At 34.6% G+C, this 13,903-nt stretch overlaps 1 protein-coding gene across 8 annotated transcripts in view; it reads right to left on the bottom strand.

Moving 5' to 3' along the window:
* Nucleotides 1-13,903, bottom strand: part of CNOT2 (CCR4-NOT transcription complex subunit 2) — a 108,817-nt gene that overhangs the window by 77,979 nt on the left and 16,935 nt on the right. Inside the window, exon 1 of one of the 8 annotated variants that reach the window (XM_032295599.1) lies at nt 12,604-12,623. The exons of the other annotated variants lie outside the window; for them this stretch is intronic. The gene's annotated coding sequence lies outside the window, so the exon portion shown is untranslated. Of the gene's footprint in view, nt 1-12,603; nt 12,624-13,903 lie in introns of those variants that run through there. 8 annotated transcript variants of the gene reach the window in all.

Raw genomic sequence — 13,903 nt, 5'->3', positions numbered from 1 at the left:
GCAGTCACAAAAATATTTCCTTGACCTTAAGAACTAACTTTTCATTTTATCACATGGATGTTTTTAAAATTCTGAGCTGATGGGCAGATGAAATAAAAATAAATAAAACTCAAGAGTTTCAGTGAAATAAAACTCAAGAATATCATACATGGTCTGGGAAAATTGCCATATTAACTCAAAAACAATTTCTGAGTATTTTAGTAATATAGGTTTCACAAATCTGTAATTAACATGTAAAATGAAAAGTTGCCTATATCTATACAGAAAAACAAATACAACTTAACAATATTCTACTGAAATAAATTTGCTCCCTGGATGTCATAATTTAATGTTTTATAACAATGTTGTATGTGTCTTCCATTTTCTATAGTGGTACTACTTTTAACACAACTGTATAGTTTTCTTATCCAAACTCCAAGGAGGATTCTAGGCATCTGATACACAGAATTTACTATAAGTAGAAAATCAGGTCTATCCAAAATGCCCACCATCTCAAGACATAGAAATTTTCTTCTACTGAGGCTTAAAAGTCTTAAATGAAGTGAATACCATAAAGGGAATCCTGCTGAACTTAAACAACAAAATTTCAAAAATTTCTGAACCATAGGTATGAAAATTAAAAGCTCTTCATTTGGTTTGAGCTTAAATAAAATTGGGGTCTGAAATACAGACAATTGGGGCTCTTTCTAGTCTTCTTGCTGCCTGAAATGTACATATATTTACACAAGTTGCTTAGCTTCTGTGAGACTTAATTTCCTCATATTATAAATGAAAATAATTAATCTGTGTGGTCTAGCTCATGGTTTAGAGAAAAAGCAGCCAGTGAAGGAGATGAAAACCAAAGAGACTATGGTAGACATCCTAAAAGTTAACTGGAATAAGTGGTTCAAAGAAAAATGTAATGAACTGTTTCAAAATGCTGTTGATTAAAAAAAAAAAAAAAATGAGAAATACTCTTTGGATTTAGCAGCATGGAGATCACCTATCTGGTAATCTTCACAAGAATTGTTTTGGTGAAACAGTAGAAATAAATGCATTAACTAGACTGGATTCACAAGAGAACAGGAAGAGAGAAACTGGAGACAAAGTATAAGCATCATTTTCAAGATGTTTTGCCATAAAAGTGAAAAATGGGAATAGCTGGAAAAAAATATAGCATTGAGAAAAGTGGTTTTTTTTTTTTTTTTTTTAAACGACAGGAAAAATTATGCACAGAGGGAAATGCTGATGATACAAGATGGAAAGAGAGAAATTACTGGAGTGATGACTTTGAGCAGATGTGGATGGCATTAATAAGAAAGAGTGGCCTTAGGCACAAAGATGTATCATCAATAGGAACAGAAAAAAGGTAGTAAACAGGAATAGTTTCAGGCAGGCCATAGTAATACAAGCTATGGAAGTTCTCATTCAGTTGCTTCTGTTTTCCCAGTAAAGTAAGAAATGAGGTTGCCAGGTGACCATCAAGAATATGAGAGGAAATGCTACAGGTCTGAGGAGGGAGGAAAAGGTCTTCTAAGAAAGGGAGAGTGAAGGGATTAGAGGAATGACAGTAGGTAGAATTGCCAACTAGCACTAAGGACCATGGGAAGTTGGTGTTCTCCAGTCACACACAAGTACAGGGATACAGGAACAGTATAGGTAGAAGTAGACTTAACCAAAACTCGTTTATTAAGAAGCATGACAGAAGCAAGGGAACTAAGAGTATAAGCCATATAGTGATTATTCATGATAGGGAAGAAAAGGTATCTCAGTAAGTACTAGCCATATTGCCTTTTTTCGTGTTTCTCAAACACATCCAGTCAGTTCTCCATTTAGGGCCGTTACATTTGCTACTCCTTTTCAATGATCTTACCCCAAATCTCCAAATGCCAAACTGGTTCTTGACATTAACATGTCTGCTTGACGATCTCTTTTCAGAAAGGCCTTCAATGAACACCCAACTGTCTGAATTTTGATCTCATTTGTTTTCTGTCTGAGTTCCTTAAGCAGAAGAACCTTGTCTATTAAGCTTATCATTCTTATCACAATTACCTACAATAAGTGACACATAACAGATTTTTTTTCCAGTAATGGCTATAAGCAACAGACAGATTTTACTGTATAAATGAACCACAAAAAAAATACCGAATCCTTCACTAACTTTAATTTTATGAAAACATCATTTTCCTTACAAGATGCAGCAGAAGCATCTTGTCTAGTTCAAAAAGGACTAGCAATCAAAAGGTTAATTTTAAAAGTTGGTTCCTGCCAAATCAAACTTTTAAAACATAAATGTACATTTATTTCCCTTTGATAGTCTGATACAGAACAAGCTTTTTCTTTGAGTGTAGGATTAGTAATTAACTTTCACATGATCCTTTTTTGTATACTGCACATCTATAATGCATCAGATGTCCAGTTTCAATTGTTTAAAGTTGAACAAGACCTTAAAGACAATTAAATAGCAAAATCTCTCTGAAATTTTACAAATATTTTCCAGTTTTTAAACAGCTGTCTCACCACAGCAAACACTCCTGGTTGACCCTCTAAAAGCTCTTCTATCTGAGACCACCACAGTTATCCAAATATTCAGACTTTCCCATATGGTTCAAGGGTAAATGCTGGTTGGGCAAGGTGGCTCCTGCCTGTAATCCCAGCACGCTAGGAGGCCAAGGCAGGTGGATCACCTGAGGCCAGGAGTTCAAGACCAGCCTTGCCAACATGGTAAGACCCTGTTCTTTATTAAAAATACAAAAATTAGCCAGGCATGGTGGGGCAGGGGACAGCTGTAATTCCAGCTGCTCAGGCAGGAGAATCGCTTCAACCCAGAGGCAGAGGCTGCAGTGGGCCAAGATGGTGCCACTACACTCCAGCCTGGGCGACAGAGATCCTGTCTCATAAAAAAAAAAAAAAAAAAAAAAAAGACCGATTTATGAAAGGGCATTTGAACCAATCCTGGCTAGGGAGACATAAGGGAAAAACTGATGGTAGGATTTTAGGAAAGGAGCAAAAAACATCCCCTCTTTCCCCCAATAGGTGTTGTTTTATCAGAATATTACAATTAGAGCACTACATCCATCTTGTAACCATAAAGAAAGTTAGCCTGTGGACAAGGTGACACTCACAATAGCAGAACAAATAGAAAGAATCTGACTCTGGTATTAATTATTAAACCACTGCATTAACCAACCATACAAAAGCTTCCATTCCTCCAGATAAGTGAGAAAATAGTTTTCCATACTGTTTAGTCACTTGAACCAAAAGCTTCCTAAACTTCTGGGCTTATCCACACTTAATCCTTTAGCAATCTGTAAAGAACTTTATATAATGTCCTTCCAAAGCATTTACCGTACTTTTCCTTGAAACAACAGTTCTTTTTTTCTATGTTCCTATTTGCTTAGATCAAATTTAAAGTAAAAATTACATTAACAAGGGCATTAAAACGAATTCTTGTCAGGCATATAACTAACCTGGCGGAGAAAAGGGTACATGGGTAAATCAAGTAATTTACGTGGCTCAGAATACTCACAACTATAAGAATCTAAAATAATGGTTTGTTTAAAAGAGCAGGTCAATTAAATGGAGGTTTAAGAATATCGGTTACAAACATATTTTTGTATACATTGTCTTTATGTAACACATGGATATGAGGAGGAGGAAGGCAGTTAAAAAGCCCTATAAAAACTTAAGACTTACATTTCTAGGAAAGACATTAAAATTAGAGTAAGCCTAGACTCAAAGAAGAAGCCATATGAGTCTACTCTAAGACCGTGGAACCATACTATTAGTATAATGAACTTTTACCTCAGTATGTGTTGCTTCACTGCTACTGAATTGAGAGTATTTGAAAAACTGTGCAATTCAAAATTTTCAGGCAGTGCAGACAAAGGTACTGTTTGCTTTATTTATCTAAACACCAAGTTCCACCTTATCATGTGTTATACTAAGGATAACTATAGCAGCTTGTCATTTATAGGAGATACAATATTCCTTGTTAAGAAATACTAAGTAACTAAACAAATTATTTCACAAAGAAATTTACCAGATTTTGAAACTAGTATTAGACAATAAAACAGTCAAAAATCATTGATATTAATAATCAGAGACTCTTCTAACTTCCTTCCAAAAATACTGAGCCCTACTATATGCCATGTAGTAAACAACTCTGTGTTTGCCAATTGTTCTCTATGGATTTATAAAGCACTAATTACAATTAACACAAGGTCACTAATGGAATAATATTCAAACCTTTATTAGCAATACTTTTTCACTAAGGCATGTATTTCATATGTATTACACATAACTTATGTTCACCTAACATATGTCTTAATTAGCACTAAGCTAAATGTCTCCTGGGCTGGAAAAGACAGAATTCTTAACCAGGTTCTATAATCTTCAGTCTTTTGACTGAATGCAAAGGGTACGTGAACTTGGCTGGGGTAAAAAAGTTAGATCTTTATTTTACAAACCTCTAAATGAAACTTAGTATTTCCTCAATTGAAAATGTAGGTAACAAGCCATAGAGGTACTAGAGGCACCTGTGATGATTTTTGTTACCACTAGAAGCCACAGATATTTTCATATCACTTTAGTTGCTTCAAATCTCAAATTATCATTTACACCCATTACAAGTCTAAAAGTTATTAATACCATATACCACTAGACTTCGTGTTGATATGTCTGCCACTGAATTTGTTTAGTCAATATTTTTATAACTGTACTCTAATATTACTAGTGCCCTTATAAGCATATGTATTTAATTTTGCACATGTAAAACATTATTGAGAAGGGGTCCACATTCTTCATCAGAGAGCCAAAAAGGTTCATGGAACAAAAAATATTAACAACCTCTGGATGAGAATATCACAGCATGAACAAGGTTGCTCACAAACATTAACTTAGCACAGTACTGTAAAGCGTCAGAAAAAAAAAAGCCTCAGAGCAAAATTAATTCAGTTGAAACACCTTGTTTCAGAGATACATTGTGGTCTGGTAGTTATAACCTTGTTCAAGGTCTCACACATACAGCTAATTAGTGACAGAGAGAGAGAAAACAGAATCCAGAATTTCTGATTCACAACCCAAGGCTAAGTCAACTTTGATGTAAGGCTTGGCTATAAGAAAGCAAGACAGGGCAAAGACACTGAAAATACATGCCAAAAAGTTCTTAGGGAAAGACATAAATTATACAGGAAAAAGAGCTAGTTTGAAAAAGAAAATGATGGGTGAGATGTTAAAGCATTTTGAAAATATATGTTGCAGCATAAAATGCCAACTCAAATGTTTAAAAAGACTAGTCTGAAAACAAACAGGTATGATTCTGTTTGCATACTGGACATATATAAATATTCCAAATGCCATTAAAAATTATTGTTTCTGCCACATTTCTTGAAACATGGACTTATTATTTTGTTTTCCCACTACACAGAAATAGGGGTACAGTAAAAATTTTACTTCTGGCTGGGTGTGGTGGCTCACACCTGTAATCCCAACACTTTGGGAGGCCAAGGTAGGAAAACTGCTTGAGCCCACGAGTTTGAGATCAGCCCACGCAACATAGCAAGACCCCATCACTACAAAAAAAAAAAAAAAAAATTAAATAATCTGAGCGTGGTGGCACACACACCCTGTAGTCCCAGCTACTGGGGAGGCAAAGGTGGGAGGATCACTTGAGCCCAGGAGTTCAAGGCTGCAGTGAGCTCTGACTGCACCACTGCACTTCAGCCTGGGCAAAAGAGTAAGATCCTGTCTCAGAAAATAATAAATAAATTAAACTTCCCTTCTAATCCTTTGGTAAGAAAAACAGCCGCATAGGCACAATAGTAAATATCAAATGGCAGTGGGTATCAATGTTAAAGAGACAAGAGAAAGTAGCAGAGACTATGGCAAACCAGAAGGTCCACGGACCACCTGAAGAAGGTACTTGCTGCTACTCTAGCTAACTGCTACCACAAAAACTGTCCCCCCAGAATTCTATATGGATCAAAAGCATCCTTCAAAAATGAAGGTGAAATAAAAATGCTTTCAAATGAAAAAAACTAAGAGAATTCGTTGCTAGTAGACCTGCTATAAAGAAAGGAAGATGCTTTGGACAAAATGAAAATAATACCAGCAGAAAACTTACAATTTTATGAATGAAAGGGGAAAAAATGGAAAATATATGTGTATACATAATAGACCTGCAGTTGGCAAACTTTTGTAAAGGTAGTAAATACTTTGTAAAGAGCCAGGTAGAATATATTTCAAGTTTCATGAACCTAACAGTCTCTACCGTAACAAATCAATTCTGCATTATAGTGCAAAAGCAGCCAGAGACAATATATAACAAGTGTGGCTGTATTCCAATAAAACTTTATTTACAAAAAGCAGATGTCAGGCTAGACTTGGCCTGCAGCCATAGTTTGCAATCCCTGTGATAGACTATTCTTTTCCTCTTAAATCCTTTAAAATATCCATGATAGTTTTAAAGGAAGTGATGTCACTGTGTGAAGAGTATCTGAAGTATACAAATGTAATACATATAACAACTACAACATAAAAGGGGATGAGTAAAGGGAACTACATGCTGAAAAGGTTTCCACATTCCACTTAAAGTGATGTAAGTGCAGTGGAGTGAGTTGTGTAGTCAAAAAAGATGTGTCTAAGACTTAACCCCCAGGACCTCTGAATTTCACCTTATTTGGCAACAGAGTCATTGCCAATCTCACCAAATTAACAGAAAGTCATACTGGATTTACAAAGGCCCTAAATCTAATGACTTGTGTCTTCAGAAAAGAAAGAAATGGTTTACATATAGAAACACAGAAAAGCAGTGGGAAGAGAAAGAAAATCATGTGAAAACAGAGACAGAGACTGGAGTGATGCAGGTATAAGCCAAGGAACATAAGGACTGCTGGGAACCACCAAAACTAGAAGGAAGGCTTTTTCCCTACACTCTTCAAAGGGTTCATGGCCCTGATGATACACGTTCAGATTTGGGGCTTCCAACCTCCAGAACCATGAGAGAATACATTTCTGGTATTTTAAACCACAGAGTTTGTGGCAATTTACTATAGGAGCTCTAGGAAACTAACATTATAAATTCTGAAAAATTAAGATTGTGCATTGTAATCCCTAATCTCTAAAAAACTACACAAAGAAATATACTAAAAAACTCAATAAATAAAATGCAATATTAAAAGTATCAGATAACCCAAAAGATGGTAGGAAAGAAGAATCAATCACATGAATGAAAAAGCAAATGGAACAAACAGAAAATTTTAAAAAGCAAATGGTTCACCTAAATTCACATAAGTCAATAATTACTTTAGATGTAAATAGTCCAAAAGAATGAGACTGTCAAAATGGTTTAAAAAAAAAAAAAAAAGATCATATGCTGCCTACAGGAAACATACTTTAAACAGAATAACAAGTAAACAGGTGAAAAAAGATATACCAGGCAAAAAGTAAACAAAGAGAAGCCGGAGTGGCTACCTTAATATCAGAATAAGTACACCTCAGAGCAATAAAATATATTACCAGGGCTAAAAATATATATTAAATAATGATTAAAAGGCCAATTCACCAGGGAGAAATAATACCCCTTAAATGTGCATGCATTTACAACAGAGCTTCAAGTTAAAAATACCAAAAACGGATCAGCTAAAAGGAGAGTGACCATTCCACCATTACATTTGGAAATTTCAGTACTCCTTTCAGTAATTATAAAGCAAGTAAACAAAAGTCAGAAAGGATACAGAAAAACAGAACACCATCATTAACCAACTGGATCTAACCGACACTTACAGAATACAACATCACAACAGTAGATCACAAATTCCTAAAAGGGGAAAATGAAACATTCATCAAATTAGTTGCATCTTCTTAAAAGAACTGAATTCATACAAATGATGTTCTCTGACTATAAGAGAATTACACTAGAAATTGATATGAGAAACTGGAAAATATCTCCAAATACATAAAAATTAAACTGTGCATATCTAAGTAATCCATGGTCATAGAGGTATTAAAAGCGAAATTTAGAAATATTTTGAACTGATTGAAAATAAAATAAAACATATAATTTGTAGGATGTAGCTAAATTGGTACTCAAGGGGAAATTTATAAGTACTCAGGTGCTTATCTTTGAAAAGATCTCAAGTCAATCATCTAAGCTTACACCTCAAAAACCTTTAAAAAGGGCACAAAACAAACCAAAAGTAAACAAACATAATAATAAAGATGAGAGGAAAAAACACAGAAACAGAAAAAAACTAAAGAAAACAGAAAATCTAAATTTTAAAAGGAAAATTACCAAAACTGATGCACTTCTAAGGCAGACTGGCAAAGAAAAAAAGTCAGAAACTACCAATATCAGGAATAATAGAGAAGATACAGAACCCATAGATATTAAAAGGATAACAATGCCAGAACAACTCTATAAAAATTAATTTGGCAACTTGGATGAAGTGCACCTATTCCTCAAAAACTTCAAACTACTAAAACTTACTTAGAAAAAAACCCTCCAGGTCAGGTAGTTTTTCACTAGCGAACTCTACCAAAATATTTAAATAAGAAATAATACCAAATTGACATAATGTTTTCCAGAAAACAGGACATAAAAAAGTCATTTTTGAGGCATTACTGATACCAAAACTAAAAACAAGACAATAACAAAAAATTAAAGACCAATATCCCTCATAAACATAAAGGCAAAAATTCTCAACAAAATATTAGCAAATCAAATTCAATAAAATACCCAAAGATCTCTGAGCAAGTATGGTTTATCCAGAGAAAATAAGACTGACTTGTCAAAATTCAATCAATAATTGGAGAAAATTCTTGAAAAGAAAAAAACAAAAAAACTCAGTGCTCTGGGAGCGTTCCAAGGGAATACAGCAAATGAAAAGCTATTTTATTTTAAATAATCTATTAAATCTCAATAAAAACAGCAAGAATCTAGAGTACCTGAACCACACTGGCCCTTTCTTCTGCCAGCTAAGCATAATGAAATTTCTACTCCTGGCAAATGGAGTCAAGAAGACAGGGCTCTCTGTCCCTGCCTAGCTTCAAGTCAAGGGTTACAGTATATCTCCAGGACAGACAGGCCAACAGAATTTCCTATACCCAACTCCCTCACTTTCTACCACCAGCCTCAAAAGACAGGCAGAGGCTCTACCCTAAACATGAACAGAATGTTTAGGCCTAGAATACTGGGGCCCCATTTGCCTTCAACCCATCTCACTCCTAAGACAGAGGGAGGTTACATACAGGGATAGGCAAGCCAAAAAGACTAGAGGCTACCACCCTGCCCAGTGGTGGCTAAGAGATTCTGCTGCAGAGAAGCAGTAGACCTAAGAGCAGAGAACTCTAAAAGCCTCCCAAAAAGAAAAGACCATTTGGAACAGAGTGTAGAGAAGTTCAAGCCTAAGGGTACCCTAAAAAATATGGAGATTTGGGCAGTAAGCAACTAAAAGGAAGCTGGTAGCTCTAAGACAAACACAAGTTAAACACAGGTCAGCTAGTCTACCAAAGAGAACTGGGAAGACAGACAGCTAGGAAAAGATCTACTGGTTTCAAAACAAACACTGAAGATTAGCCTAAAAAATCCATCTACAAAGGGGCCAAAATTTAATTTGCTTTGACTGTTAAAGCAATGTATGCTCCAGAGAACTGTTAATAACAAAAGAACAGTCACTAGCAGTTAGTAAAGGCTATCACATCTGAGTGTGACACCAACAGAAGCAGAGATTCTAACAGCTATATATAAATGAAAGAGACAACTGGAAACAACTCTACTAAAATCACTGTCATCCCAGTATAACTGTGCCCATGTCCAAGGCTGTACCCTCTCATGTGTGACATCAGGCACACTGCAAGAAATATAAAACTTCATTGAAATAGCCCAGCCAAGGCATTAAACAAGCAAACAATAACCACAAGGAGAGGAAGTGTCCAGAGATGCTGCAATGTCTAGCCTCCTATACGCAAATTATGACATGCAAATAAACAGAAGTAATTCATACACAGGGTAAAAAAGCAGTCAACAGAAACTGCCTGTATAAAAGCCAACATGTTATGTTAGACTTAATAAAGACCTCAAAGCAGTTATTAAAAATATGTTCAATAATTTAAGGAAACTATGATCAAAGAAGTAAAGAAAGGTATGATGACAATGTCTTATCTTTAAAAAAGAGATAAGAAAAAAGATATTATGTAGTTGACAAGTAAAATGACTGAACTGAAAAAGTCAAAAGAGGGACTCGAGAGTGTATCTGAACCAGGAGAACAAGGAGAATGCAAATTTGATGACAGACTGATAGGGTTATGCAATTCAGAGAAAAACTGATAAGGAAATACGAACAAAGCATCAGGAAAAAATGTGTAGGACACTATTAAGTGAATCAACATATGTGTAATGGGAATATGAAGAAAAGAGAAAGGGAAAGGAACAGAAAAATACTTCAGGAAATAATGGCCAAAAACCTATGAAATTGAAGAAAAACACTATATACATCCAAGAAGCTCAATTAACACCAAGTAGAGAAAGCAAAGGGATTCATGCTCAGAAACATCATAGTACAAAATGTTGGATGCCAATGACAAAGAGAGACTCTTGAAAGCAGCAAGAGAAAAGTGCCTTGTCACAACTAACTTCTTATCAGAAATAATGCTAGCCAGAAAGATGTGGGAAGACATATTCAAAATGATGAAAGAAAAAAACATCGAGGAATTTGAGTCCAGCCCAGCCAACATGGTAAAACTCTGTCTCTACTGAAAATACAAAATTTAGCTGAGAATGGTAGCAGGCGCCTGTAATCCCAGCTACTCTAGAGGCTGGGGCAGGAGAATCGCTTGAAGCTAGGAGATGGAGGTTGCAATAAGCCAAGATCACACCACTGCACTATAGCCTGGGTGACAGAGCAAGACTCCGTCTCATTTAAAAAAAAAAAAAAAGGGAACAGAACTCTATGAGTGAGATTTCTGTATCTAGCTGGAATTAAGTTAGGACAAACCCAAAGTAGCTTCTAATGAGGTAAGATGTGTACAGTAAGCAGTAGGGCAGTCACAAAAAAAAAAAAAAAAAAAAAAAAAGAAGAAAAAATAATACGGCGAAAATGTCATTAAAGGAATTAAATTAAAATGTTATACTACAAGAAAGTCATCTAATATGAAAGACAGCAGTAAAGAAAGACGAGAAGAACAAAGACATGAAACACATAGAAAATGAAATAAAATGTCAGACATATTCAACTATGTAATTAACAACATTAAATATAAATGATTAAATAATCCAACTGAAAGGCAGACTGACAAACTACAAAAAAAATCCAACAATCTACTATAGGAGATACACTTTAAAAATGCAAATGTAACATCAGACAAAATAAACTTTAAAAAATTATTAAAGATAAAGAGAAAAAAAGTACTATGATAAATGGGCCAATCATTGGAGAAATATATCAATTATAAACACATGAACCTAACAAGAGAGCCCCAAAATAAATGAAGCAAAACCTGAGAGAATTGAAGAAAGAAACATCCAATTCAACAACAGTAGTTGGGAGACTTTAATACCCCATTTCAATAATGGATGCAACAACTAGATACAAAGTCAGTCAACAGGAGACTTAAAAATATAAAACTAGATCTAACAGACATCTATTCTCTAAGATGCTGGGTCATAAACAAGCATTAATAAATTTAAAAGGACTGAAATAATACAAAGTATGTTCTCTAGTCACAATGGAATGAAATTAGAAATAATGACAAAATAAAATCTGTGAAGTTCACAAGTACACAGAAAATAACACTCTTCTAACTAAGCAATGGCTAAAAGAAAAAAAGTCACAAGTCAAACTAGAAAATACTCTGGGAGAAATAAATTCAAAAATACAAGATACCAAAACTTATATGATATACTGAAAGCAGTGCTTGCTGCGAAATTTACAGCTGTAAATGCCTACATTTTTAAAAAACATCTCAAACCAATATGGCTAATCTTCCACCTTAAAAAACTAGAAAAAGGACCAGGTGAAGTGGCTCACACCTGTAATCCCAGTACTCTGGGAGGACTAAATGGGTGGATCACCTGAGATCAGGAGTTTGAGACCACCCTGGCCAATATGGTGAAACCCCATCTCTACTAAAAATACAAAAATTAGCTGGGCATGGTGGCACACGCCTGTGGTCCCAGCCACCTGGAGGCTGAGGCAGGAGAATCACTTGAACTTGGGAGGCAGAGGTTACAGTGAGCTGAGATTGTGGCACTGCAGTCCAGCCTGGGCTACAGAGAGAGACTCAACTCAAAAAGAAATCTAGAAAAAGATAAGTAAACTAAACTAAAAGCAAACAGTAAAAATAATAAAGATGAGAGCCAATATAAGTGAACTAGAGAATAGAAAAATGAGAAATACTTTTTAAAGTTTATTATCTAAAAAGATAAACAGATTGACAAACTTTGAGCTAAACTGACCAAGAAAAGAAAAAAAAAAAAAGAAAAAGAAAACACAAAGGACTAAGAACAGGAATAAAACAGAGTACATTATTACCAATTTTGAAGGGTAGGCATAGCAAGGATTGAAGGAATAATAAGAGTGGAATACTAACAAATTAAATAACTAAAGGAAAGGGACAAATTCTTACAAAGTCACTGACTAGTCAAGTTGACTTAGGATGAAACAGACAATCTGAATAGACCTACAACAAGTGAAGAGATTGCATTAGTAATTTAAAAACTTCCCATTAAAAAAAAAAAAAATCTCAAGCCCAGACAGCTTCACTGGTGAATTGTACCAAATATAAGAAAAATTGGTATCAATTCTTCACAAACTCTCCCAAAAGAGAGAAGAGTTTTGGAACCTGGAATATTTCCTAACTCATTTTACAATACCATTATTATCCAGGTAACATCATTAAAAGAAATCTCAAGAAATGAAAACTACAGACTTATATATCCTATGAAAATAGACACAAAAATCCCCAACAAAATACTAGAAAACAAAATACAGCAAAATAGGGATTATACAACATGACCAGTTGGATTTATCCCAGAAATTCTAGAACTGTTCAACATCTAAAAACAAAACAGTGTAACACGGCATATTAGAAGAAACAACCACATGATCATCTCAAAAGATGCACCAAAAAAAGCATCTGAAAAATATCTAACAGCCCTTTATAATAAAAGCACTCATAAACTAGAAATAGAAGGGAACATCCTCAAACTGATAAAAGGTATCCATGGGAAAAAAAAAAACCCACAGGTAATATACTTAATGGCGAAAGTCTAAATGCTTTCTTTATAAGATCAGGGATAATACAAGGTTGTCCACTAAACAGAACTGTCATTTCTATTCAACATGGTACTGAAGATTCTAGCCATCAAATTAGGCAAAAAAAATTAAAATTAAATGCATCCAGATTGGAAAAGAAGAAGCGAAACTACCTCTAACTGCAGATTACATGATCTCATATATAAGAAAATGCTAAAGAAGCCACTAAAATGAAGCAAAAACTGACAGAGAGAGAAATATCAATAACAGTAGTTGGGAGACTTTAATACTCCATGTCGATAATGAATGCAACAACTAGATACAAGGTAAGCAAACCAGAGACTTGAAAATATAAAACAGATTACATAGCAGTTTAATACTTGTTAAGATTTTATTAATAGATATGTTTTACAAAAATTAAGTAAACAAGTTGAACAAGGTTGCAGGGTACAAAATCAATATGCAAAAATTAATTACATTTCCATACAAAAACAATGAACAACCCAAAAATGAAATTAAGAAAATAACTCCATTTCTGAAGCATCCAAGAGAATAAAATACTTAGGAGTAAGTTTAACAAAAGAAATACAAAACATACCATAAAAACTACATAACATTCTTAAAAGAAAATTAAAGTCGGCCAGGCGTAGTGGCTTATGCCTATAATCCCG

The sequence above is a fragment of the Sapajus apella genome, unplaced genomic scaffold, assembly GCF_009761245.1.
Source record: "Sapajus apella isolate SASKATOON/1434 unplaced genomic scaffold, GSC_monkey_1.0 scaffold2, whole genome shotgun sequence".
Lineage (NCBI taxonomy): Eukaryota > Metazoa > Chordata > Mammalia > Primates > Cebidae > Sapajus > Sapajus apella.
The sequence above is the reverse complement of the archived record's forward strand: the minus strand, read 5'-3'. Positions and strand labels throughout refer to the sequence as shown.